Here is a 12,850-nt window from a genome sequence, read left to right as displayed (position 1 = left end):
AAATTATCATCAATGCTCTTACACTAAACATACAAATTATAATAAACACACAAATGATATCAGATAATTGTCATATTAAATATTACAAATACACAAATAACAGTAAACCTATAATATTTATGGGTGTCAGTGCAAGCCCCAACAAACAAGTAAAATAATATTTAGGAGATAGGTCGGTACCAATTATTTGGGATTAGGAAAGGAAAACACACAAAACACACTCACTCACCTTTCATCCACATTAAGTACTACTGTGTAATTGAATAGTGTTAACTGTGTAAATGCAATTCTGTCAAAGATATGATGTTCGACATGTGTATCAAGTAGTAGTGGCAGCAATGTATAACAGTCAATAATAGTTAGTCAACGTCATAGTCATCATGTCAAGACCAATGTTTGCCAAGCCAAATCAAATGTACAGTTGCCAATATATGCAAATACTTCCTCTCTCCAAAAAAAAAGTATATACTGCTTATTGATTTAACAAAGTGTGTGTAGACAATCTTCTTCCTACTTGAGTGTTCTAGTCTGCCATCTTCATCCTCCTTGTTCCATATAAACCAAAAAAAAAAAAAAATATTCTCCTCACTTACTTTACCTCTTATCCATCAAAACTCCAATAATCATCAGCATCACATAATCTCAATACTTCAATAATATCTCTTACGTCGATACATATAAACCTTATCATCAATATCATTTACCTTACCTCTTGTCCACCAAAACTCCAATAATCATCAACTTCACATAATCTCAACAACTCAATAATACCTCTTCAATACGTCGACACATATAAACCTTATTGCCAATATCATTTCACTTCCATAACAACTCTTTCCTCTAGTCAGTCTCCTCGAACAAGTACAGATAAAATTCTAGTGCAAACTTCAATTCATCATCCCATACAATCCGAAGACACAATGTCCACACACAACCTCTGTGTAATCCATCTGACCCATATCTTCTACTCATTATGAGTTATAAAATACATTTGGTTACCTTGTTCCATCATTAAATAAAAGAAATACATACATGACCTCTAACAGCCTTTAGTTCGAAGAACTTTTAGTAGGTAAGTACGATTACGGAGTGTGAATGATCATAATATTTCACAGTGTGTACACCACTTCAAGAATCATGGCAAAACAGAAGCAAACATGTGGAGTATTTCTTGTGTCAAGTGTCACTTACTATTTCAATTGCTCACGAAGAATGGAGTGTAATAACTGTCAATGGTCTAAACCTAGTGTTGGTATGTCATGTCGTTAGCTTCCTTTCTACTAGCACAAATTTATATAGCTTCCATAAAAACCTCCAGCTCATGTGACTTCAACGAAGTTCCTTGTACCAATGTCGCTCGTAGAATTATAGCAGTTCATTTTCTTATCTTAAAATATAAAGGACTGAGCGTAAGCAAAACATGCAATAGCGAGTAAATATACCAGTAGAGAACAGAATGTCAACAAGTGGATGCAGCACAATTCCTACCACGAGGCTCTGCCAAGCGAACAATCTATAATTAATACCATAGTGTGACCTAAACTCTATGTTTGTACACAGTATATCAGCATTTCTATATACCAAATTAAATAGTAGTTGTGACAACAAAACAGAAATGTGTAAATATGCAATCCATACGCAAAGCAGCAAATATATATCTTACATAATAAACAGGTCATTAGCATCATATCAGCATAAGCAAATAAATGTTCATATGTCATCTTAGTAAGAAAACATGAAGGCGCTAGCAGATACATCACAAAGTATAACCTACTACATAACCATATCAGCACAATGAATCAGGTGACAATTATAATTTAAATAAATAAGCACAGCAGGCACATAATAAAAAAAAGTGACATCAGTGAAAAAGCAGTGCAGCCAAGCGATGCATAATATACATAATTAACAACCCTGTTCATTAATCAATCATTGTCAAAATCAGATAACACAAAGTATAAATCACGTAATCGCGAGCAGCAAATTACGTCTAAAGTACGTACCAAGTGGAAATATGTTACCTGAAAAATAAGCTTAATTAATAGTTACCTTTTCAGTTTATTAGTTTCTTCTTCGAAATTACATTCTTCCTGAAAATTTTCTCGATAGCAAGTCCTCTTAACGTCGGACACACACAGAATTTACCTGAAGGTCTTAAATATTTTATACAACCGTATCCTGAAAAATACTGAATGTTAATAACATAATTTATCAAGTCACTATAGCTTTATACTGAATTTATTCGGAGAAATTAGACTGTGTATTTGTTTACGGCTGTCAGTGCATTCGCACTGAGCGCTCGATCAGCTGTATAGTCTGATTTTAAGTAGTTGTCACTTGACATTTGCGCTGCGAAGTTGCGGCGTTGTCACGTCAAGCACTGGTTGGAGGCAGCCGCCTCAGCGCATCGCTACCCCCGGCGATAGAAAATCGTTTTAAAGCCTGTATCTCCTACAAATAGTAAGTAAAAAATTTCAAACCCACATATGATGTATATCTCTACAATGTCTCTCAATCTGTCAAATATCTATTCTTAATTTTAATTAGGACAAGAGTTACGTTATTTTGTTTGAAACCATTTAAATTCTCGATTTCGCAAACAGCTTCTAACTTATCACGTCATTACTGAAAAACTATTGGTGCCACAGCAGAATATTTTTTTGCATTCATTACCGAAATAATGCACTCGGCAAAGAATCCTTAAAAGTTTTCGTAGTGCATTACGTTTCCTGTATATAAATTTCTGAAAACAGCGTATTTAAGGAACCCTATCAGTACTGAGCTCGAAACAAGTATGACGTTTAAAATCTCTATCTCCTATAAATATTATGTAAATATTTTGAAATGTACGTACAGTATCGGTCTCAGTGGTATCTATAAGCATATCAAATATCTTTTCTTAATTTTAATTAGGGCCGTTGTTACATTAACTATTTAAGTGTGAGAAATTTTCGCTTCCGTAAAAGTTTTCTTCTTTAGATTGCAAATCTCGAAAACTCTTACACACATTGAATAACATCTTGGTGTATATACAAAGTGAAATAGAATTAAAATTCAGTCTAACTTACAGTAAGGAGATGACGAGAGCTGACCAAACAGTATTTCTTAGTCTCACAACAAGAATAAGAATTAATCGAAATAAATTCACAAACACACTATTTAATGGCAGTAAGTGCACTACACACTAATCAGACAATGCGAAAACACCGCTTAATTCATAGTCAGAGTCAGTGGAACTATCCGTGTCGCTGCTCGTATTGACAGATATAATCAAGTCTTCGACACTTTGTTGTAAGATACCTTCATTGTTCCGTGCGTCCTGTATCACTCCTGCCAGTCTTCCGATGTCACAATTTCAACTGCCTCTTTCAAAAGGCGTTCCACTTCGGTTAATGTGAATTTCTTATTTTCTGCAGCAATATGCCGTTTAACCTGAGCCCAAATCAGCTCTATTGCGTTGAAATGGCAATGGAAAGGAGGCAACCTGAGCACTTTATGCCCGCAATTTTTTTGCTACTTCATCCACAATGTAAATCCAGTTCTTTGGCCTGTGTTGCGATACAAGTTCTAATAATTCTGCCCTTGTCAAATTACTGTCGAACTGTACCTTATGTTTCAGTAACCAGCTAACAATGTCGCTTTTCCTCGTTGCCTTTGTGGGTGCTTTATCTTGTATTACTGAGTGATAAGGAGCGTATCCATAACAATGACAGAGTTTTTTGTTAAGTACTGGAGCACACAGTCTTCAAATCATTTCACAAAAGTATTGTGGTTCATCTCTTCGTGGTACTCGGAGGTCTTATTTGAACTGAATAGCAGCAGACAATTTGGAATGAAACCTTTTGAATTTCCGGCATGTGCTACAATTATCCTTTTGCCTCTGCCGATCGGCGCTGCCATACTACCGCTGATCGTACCGTCTGTCCAGCCTTTGTTTAAACTGTGTCCTACATTCACCCACGTTTCATCAAGCCAAACGATATCATCAAAATTCGTCCCCACTAATTCTCTAAGAAAGCGGCATCGCCAGGCTGCGTTTTATTAGTAACTTTCTGCCATAGATGGATTTATAGCGGAATCCTAACATTTTCACGAGTCTTAACAAAGACGATTTACTACCCTGGAACAGGTCAGCCGCTGTGAGGGTAGCATGTAGTTTTTTGAATGTTGGATACTATTTCCTCGAAAAAAATGCGTATATTTGACGGCGAATGGCATCTTCCTGAAAAGAGTCAAGTTTTGTGACCCTCTTCTCTAGTCGCCTCTTTTTCCCAGGTGTCTCCAATTTAGATGATTAGTGAATCATTCTTTCGTGAATTTCTCCTTGCAGATTCTAATTACTGATCGTTCGTTAACTTGCAGAGCAGCTGCAGTTCGGTCCACCATCTTATCCAAAGGAACGAGAGGCCCTTCTGCATCCCTCTCTCTCTCAAAATAGTCCCCTAAGGAACACACGTATTCACGTGTATAACGACGCCATGTCCGCCAGTTTTTGGAGGTTTCCGAGGAGTGTGCAGCCTCGGCCTCCCTCTCTTGCGACTGCTTTCATCAGACATCGTAAACACGCGAAGCTACAAGTCACTCAAATCTCTCACCCGCACGTCTACAACTCGCTAAGGACTGGCTGTCACAATGCCTTGCCTTAAGCCGTCGGCACACGGACCGTGCTGCCGAACGTTAACGTTGAGCGTGCCAAGTTCAAAGTGCTGCTGAACGCTCAGGAACGATGCGACTCGTGCGTACGGTACGTGGGCCCCAACGTGGTATACGCGATCGCAACGCACCCCAGCGGCAGTTGAGGGATTTTTCTAGTTCTTAAATCACACTGATTACTCAACGGGCGAGCGTAAAATTCCCACGTTGGCTCTATTAAAACACACATTTTCCTCCTTAATCCACGAAAATGAAAGTACCATGTCCAATCAATAAGGACACAGCCTCATAAAAGTTCCATTACAAACAGTGCGGTACAAATTTGGAATGCTTCTCCGCATAAGATAAACATTATTTCATCATTCCCACATTTTATTAAATTCACAAGGTCAGTCTTACTTGATAACTGTTCCTACATAGTAGCAGAATCTTGCCAACACGTGAATTACGAAGCGTAAAAGAAAAAGGAGCAAAATATCTTTATACAAGTTGCGCAAGCTGTCCTGTAGATTAAGCCAATCGAACGAAGTCATCCCTCAAAAAAAGGTGAACTTATATTTACATAACGTCAAATATTATAGTATGTACTTATATTAAACTAATAATAAAGTATCAGAACCCAATAAAAACTCGAATGTTAGGAAAAAAATTTGGAAGTGGCAAGACACGAACCACCGCCCCATCAAAATAATCTGCAGGGGGCAGTGACGCTAAACACTACGCTACAGCAATAACATACTGCAGATGGCAACAATCATAGTATCTTAGCTCGTGCAGAAAACCTTAATCGTAGATATGTTACTAATTGAAGTTTAATTACAACAAATTGTACCAAGAACAATGCGTTTTTGGTAGATCTTCAGTGTGTCGCTGGCTTCAAATAGCCTGCTCTCATAATACGCAAGTTACAATAATTCTTTTGCCACGAATATGATGTTTCTCATTATTTCATTGGAAAGAATCACACAGTTAACAACGAGTTCTTTTAGTGATTCTCAATTTGCTGGTGCTCAGAAACGGCATACACACACATAGGCTTGAAATGAATGCAATATGGCGCCTCACAAATCTGTACTGAAGGGATACGGCGTGCGTGTGACGTAGGTGGCGTTGTGCCATCTCATTGGTCAATGCTCAGACGCACGCTCAGAATATCTGGCATGCCAGATATTGCTCTGCACGTTCGGAAAGACTCCCGAACGTGTTATTCCACGCTATGGCGTCAGGATCTCGGCACGCTCAACGCTCAACGTTCGGATGCACGGTCCGTGTGCCGACGGCTTTAGTCAGCTCAGCAGAGCGAAGTGGCAACGCAGTGGCAGCCGACAGCGCCGGCTGCCATTGCTTTATTGGTAGCGGGAGCCCTGCAGCCCGTTGCCTGTCAAGTGACAACTACTTTAAATCAGACTATAGGTACGCGTGACGCTCGATCAGCTGTAGGTACGCTTGACGTAGGAAGTAGTTGTTTGCGGTCAACGACTGCCTTGTGCGGCGCGCAGACGTGACTGTTGCTTTGAGTATGTGCCGCCGCCAAAACACAGCGCGGTATCCTTGTATTCTCTGCATGTTTACGGGGTCAGGGATTTTCTCTGCCTCGTGATGACTGGGTGTTGTGTGCTGTCCGTAGGTTAGTTAGGTTTAAGTAGTTCTAAGTTCTAGGGGACTGATGACCATAGCTGTTAAGTCCCGTAGTGCTCAGAGCCATCTGCATGTTTACGTATAACTGTTGGTTTCTCGAAAGTATGTCACTCCACAAAAATTTTAACGTTCGATATATGATATATTCCCTTAGAGCGTCGAGATTTAAGAGTTTCTACTTCAACAGTGTTATCATGAATAATTTTGCGAACTCTATATGGACCGTTATAAAGCAGAAAAAAATTGCGACACAAGCCCTTTCCTTTGTGAGACAAACGGTGAGACTTAATTAACACATTTTGACCAACTGACAAGTTTTTTAAACGACCAGTACGTTTAGCTGATTTCTCTCTTCTAGCAGCCGCAAACGCAATATTTTGTAGAGCCAAGTTGGCAACTTCAGAATGCCGCAGTTTCCGTGAAGGCGGAAAAGGAACGATTTCAGAAATGCGATTTGTCGGTGCTTTATTTTTTAATATCAATATAGGCGATAAAGAAGTTGAATCATTAGGGAGTTCATTAAGAATGTTTTGAAAAATATGAAGATACTGATCCCACGTTCTGTGATTCTGATGACAATAAAGTCAACACAATTTATTGATTTCCTTCATCCATCTCTCTGAAGCGTTAGATTGAGGGTGAAAAAGTGAAATGAAAATTGGTTTAATCTTACGACGCCGTAGAGTACGAAGCCAAATTTTAGAACGAAACTGTGATCCAATATCTGATATAACTTTATCAACATGACCCACCTCTTTAAGAAAATATTTGATGAAAGCATTAGATACTGAACGAGCTGTTGCTTTGCGTAAAGGTGTAAAACACACATATTTTGATGTCAGTTCCACTGCTACCAAAATGTATGCAAAACCATTAGTAGAACGAACCACTGGACCGAACAAATCGACTGCAGCCATCTCCTTTAATTTCGCTGGAATGATAGGAAACAACGGTGCTCTGTGAGAAATAGTTGGCGGCTTAGCCTTTTGACATAATTTGCATTTGGCAAGAACAGATCGAATACGTTTTTCCATATTACTGAAGTAGCAATTTTCTCGTAATTTATGAAAGCATTTTCTGGGACCAAAGTGTGCATAACTGAAATGTGTATACCAAATCAATTTATTGACCCACTCATCAGGAATACAAACTAACCAAACAGACTTGTCGACCGATTTTCGTTTAAAAAGAATATCATTGCGAACTAAATAATACTGTCTGATCGCTACGCTTTCCTTTCTCCTCCACTTCTCCTTAATGTCCTTCCAGATTGGATCCTTGTTTTGCTCCTTAGCGATATCCTGGAGCGAAGACGAAATAAAATTCTTAAGCGCAACACCTTGAATATACATCAAACAATAATTGCTTTCCTTGCAGTCCTCCTCAGCACTTTGTTTCAAACCCATAGGTGCACGTGATAAAGCATCAGTAATAATATTTGAAGAGCCCTGTATGTAAACAATACTGAAATCAAATTCCTGTAGATACAGCGCCCATCGTGACAATCTTCCATGAGTTAATTTTGTTGACATAAGAAATTCCAGAGCTCGATGATCGGTGTAAACCTTAGTATGTGTCCCATACAAAAATGTCCAAAATTTTGTGAAAGCCCAAATAACAGCCAAGGCTTCAAGTTCCGTAATCGAATAATTCTTTTCTGATTTAGAGAGAACACGACTTCCAAATGCAATAGTCTTCTATACTACAACGCAGTTTTCTTCTATCTCTTGAAATAAATGTGCACCTAGGCCTTTGTATGACGAGTCCGTCGCCAAACAAAAATCTTTAGATAAATCCGGATGTGAAAGAAGTGGAGCAGCAACTAAAGCATCACGAAGTTGTTCGAATTCTGACTGAGCTTCCTCATCCCAACACCAATTAGAATTCTTTCCAGAAAGTTCACATAAACGAGGTGTGGCCAAATTGTCCAATCTAACAAAGCGTCTAAGAAAATTACAGACACCAAGGAAACTCCGAACATCACGTTTTGTGGTAGGAACAGCATAATTACGAATAGCATCTAGTTTATCTGGATCAGGAAGAATACCTTCTGTAGAAATAATATGACCAAGAAATTTCACCTGAGAACGACCAAATTCAGATTTTTCCAAGTTCACTGTAATGCCAACTCTTGCAAAAATACGTAATAATGAATCCAAAATTTAGTTATGCTCACTCCAAGAACTTTTAGCAATAAGAATATCGTCAACATATGAAGTAATATTGTCACGAAGATAAACAGGTAAAATTTCATTTAAACTACGAATGAATGCTGCTGAAGATACAGTAAGTCCAAACGGTAATTTCCGAAATTGGTAACAGTTACCAAAGGCTAAAAAGGCAGTGTATTTTCTACAATCAGGGTGGAGTTCTATTTGCCAAAAACTTACGCGCATATCAATCGTGGATAAAACTTTAATTCCATGGAAATGTTGAAGAATTTCATCTAAATTTTGTGGACGGTCAGTTTCAGGAATGATGATATTATTTATCGGTCTGGAATCCAGAACCAAACGAATTGACCCATCCTTTTTAAGAACGACATGTAATGGGCTGGTATAAGGACTGACTGCTGGCTCAATAATGCCTTGATCTAAAATGTATTGAAGTTCACTCTTAACCTTGTCTCTGTAAGCCAAAGGAATAGCGTACGTTTTCCCCCGAAATGGTGTGTGTTCTTTTACTTTAAATAAATATTGTAAGCCTTGTATAGTTCCTGTGTGATGACTAAATACTGTAGCATGTGAAGTCAAAATTTGGTGCAGTTCTTCTCTTGCAACGTCATCTGGCACTTCAGCTTTCTTAACCTTTTCATTAATTAATTCTTGGCTATTAATTATATCATCCATCCCGTCTCTGTATCTATTGTCATTGTCATGAATGAACACATTGTCGTCATAATGCTCAGCGAAAACATCAGAAGTAAGAAACCTTAAACATTTTGTGTCTGATTCAGATTTTGTTAAACACTCGAAAAATTTCAAACTTTTCGGCATTCCGGCAACAGTCAAATTCACACTTAATTCTTTAAAGTTCAAAATTGCCTTACGTGTGTTAAGAAACTCCATACCTAATATAATTTGTGTACTGAGTAATGGAACACTAATAAAATTAGCAGAAAATTCGTATCCTTGACAAATGAAATTTAAGTTGGTCTGTTGTTTGACTTCCACACTTTTTCCAGAAATAGCGCCTCGATTTGTAGTTTTAGAAACAGGTAACACAGGACAAGCAATAGTTCTTACACATATACGAAAAACTGATTCAATAATGACATTCAATGGGCTCCCAGAATCTAAAACCGCTGTGAACTTATTCTTACCCACACATACTTCAATAACAGGATGTAAAAATGCGTCTACATTATTTTCCTTTTCGTCTAGCAAAATGTCTCTCATATCTTCCAGGCGTATGTAGTGTAAAGTCGTAGTGTCATTACTTTCTGAACCGTCTATATTGCTGCCAGAAGCCGAAGCTGCAAGTCATTGTCGATTGTTTACGTCACGTCTTTGATTATTCGCGTCATTTCGCGGATCAATTTCTACGATTTGCACTTGTCTCTCGGAATTTCTGTAACGTGGAGGATGCCAATTAGGTCCCTCCTGTCTGTTAGATGTAAATTCTTGGTTGTGCCTGTTATTAAAATTTCTATTTTCCTGTCTGTCTGCATGACTGCTTCTTGTGTAATTTCGACTGTCACTTCTGAAATTACTGTTAGATCTACTACCCTGGTTATTTCTGTAGTAAGAATTTCTATTATTGTATGAATAATTTCTGTCTTGATGATACCGATTACTGTTTCCGTATGATTGATCATTCCGGTAGGAATTACCGTTATTATAATTGTCTGTGGAATTTCTGTTAGAACGTCTGTTATTGTCATAAGGCTGGTATCTATTGTCCTGTCTGTTTCGTCTGCCATTCTCAAAATTACCCATATAACGCCCGTTCCGATCACTATCCCTTTTCTCTGAAAATCTATTGTAATTACTGTTACTGAAAAAATTACAAGAAGTCCCGTCGTCGTTGTCATACTCAAGTTCTTGTAGCAAAGTCTTAAAAGTCTCAATGTCGTCTTTACATCTTCCGGCTAAAGAAATTTGTCTTATCGATTGTGGCAAATGCGAATTAATTCAGTCGGGCTATAAGGGTTGGAAAGGAACTGATTCTTTCGAATCATGTCTTCAAAGTATTCTGCTGGCGTGCGGAACTCAGACTGTTTAAAATTACGCTGCATAAGACTAAGTTTGACTCTGTCTTGCGTGTTTTCGGACCAATATGCCGATAGAAATGCATGATAAAAATCATTTAGATTATTACAATCTCTAATACGTGCGCGCATGCGCGTCGCCGGTTCGTTTTCTAAATATCCACACATAAATTCCAGTTTGTGACTTAGTGGCCAATTTGGTGGAAGTGCGTACATAAATTGATCTAACCATGAACATGGATGTATGTCGTTCTTAGAATTGCGAAAGATCTTAAATTTCCGAACAGTTAAGAAGTGTTTATAGTCAAAGTTTTCTCCTCGTGGCGACAAAGACCTACCGCGTCTGTCCCAGTTAGAATGTCGATTATTGTCAAGTTCGCGCGCCTGGCGCTCTCTTGTTGCATCCCGTAAATGAAATAAATTATTGTCTTCAAAGCCCTCTGCTATCTGTGATTCTAAATTTCTTCTGCTGTCTTTTCCTACGATTTCGCCTTCAATTTGTTTGACTTGCTTTTGTAATGCCTCAAATTCCCTTTTAACGCGTTCATTAAATTTTCCCTGTTTTTCAACATGCTTATTTATGTTCTGGTACTCTTCGGTTTCTGCAAATGGCAATGGAGCTGTATCATCTGAATCTCTGTCCCCATTTAAACTAAGACTTGTCAATTTATCTGCAATCTCCTCAACTCTTTCCGATAAGTCACCTATTTGTTCTTTCTGTTTATTTACGTCTTCCGTAAGTGTCGCGACTCGGGTCTCAGTATTGACACATTTAGTAGTTAACTGGTCATACTGTTGTGTTAGGTTATTTATTCTGTCATTTGGTACGGATTCCTCGATTCTTTCAAGTATTTCTTCCTTATCGTGTGCACGTTGTAAATTAAACTCTGAAAATTTTTGTACTATCACGCGATCTCTTTCTTCCTGTTCTCTATCCTGTTCCTTTTATCTGATTTCTATTGAAATTAATCTATTATTGTGAGAATTCAAAATCGGTTGTACTTCTTCTCTAATTTCTTTCTTTAATTCATCTTTCATGTTTTTGAAACATGTCCCTATCCGTGAATCTAACCATGTTTCCATTGTTTCCATCTCTGTTTTAATTGTTCCTATTTGTGAGTCTAACCGTGTTGCCAAAGTTCCCATCTCTCTTTTTAATTCAGATCCTAACTGTGTTTCCATTGTTCCCATATCAATTTTAATTGTTCCTATCCCTGTTTTAATTGTTCCTATTTGTGATCCCAGTGAGTCTAAACGTGTTTCCATTGTTCCCATATCAGTTTCTAACCGTGATCCCAAATTTAATATTGCACTCATCAACTGCTGCTTGTTCGAAATTCTTTTCGCCCCTTAACATTTCCCATAAAACTAACTTCTTTCGACATAGCCGTAAGGCTATCTGTGTTCGATACTATTCCAGAATCTTCTGTCGTTAATCTCGAATTCTGAAAATTTTTTGATTGTGAAAAATTTTGAATTGGTTCCGGACTATTTTCCCGACTTATTAAATTGTTTTCAACTTCATTATTCATCATCCTGTTCTCCTGTGTTGGCGAGTTCGCCATGTTAACAATTTCGTCATTCTCACTATTCATCATTTTTGCCTTTTTCATCGATCGCGTAATCATTTACAAAACATACAAAACTCGTCACTATATGAAAATTACAAACAACGACACTTTATCACCAACAATATCATTCACACGAAATGCTTCCCCCACACACGATTAACGAACAATTGAAATCTTCATAATTGCACAAAATTGTCAAACCCGTATACAAGACAACAAAAATTAAATTCTGCAAAAAAAAAAAATACCATTAGAAGAATGACATTTACCAAATCTACACATGCAATATAGACTACAATTACTAAACTACAAATTACTACAACAATCCTACTATCTGCTATTTTTACAATCAGAAGAATTCCAAGGGACGATCCTAAGCAGCGGTCGCCATGTGCATGGGGGCTGATAGGAGAGATAAAAATATTATGAATTTAATTTCAGTTTTTATATTTCTGGCTGAATAAATTTGGTTTATAAAAAATAGATTTATTTGCTTAAATAAAATGCAAATATTTTTAGTGGCTGTCTGTTCGGTTACGCTGTCTCGTAAACGGTTGGCCTGATTAGTATTAGTATGCAATATGACTGCATAGAACAACAACAAAGAATGAGAGAAAACTTCCGTTAACACAATTAATTAATGAAGTCCCCAGCAACTATGAAAGCTACGAAACAACAAGGCACAAGTGTAGCTGTTCTGTGTGTGGAAGTGTGATTCAACGTACACATCCGGCACGGTTCTTCCTCAATAAGACCAGATGTTTTAAACACCATTTAT

The sequence above is a fragment of the Schistocerca serialis genome, chromosome 1 (assembly GCF_023864345.2).
Source record: "Schistocerca serialis cubense isolate TAMUIC-IGC-003099 chromosome 1, iqSchSeri2.2, whole genome shotgun sequence".
Classification (NCBI taxonomy): Eukaryota; Metazoa; Arthropoda; class Insecta; order Orthoptera; family Acrididae; genus Schistocerca; species Schistocerca serialis.
Note: the sequence above shows the minus strand (reverse complement) of the source record.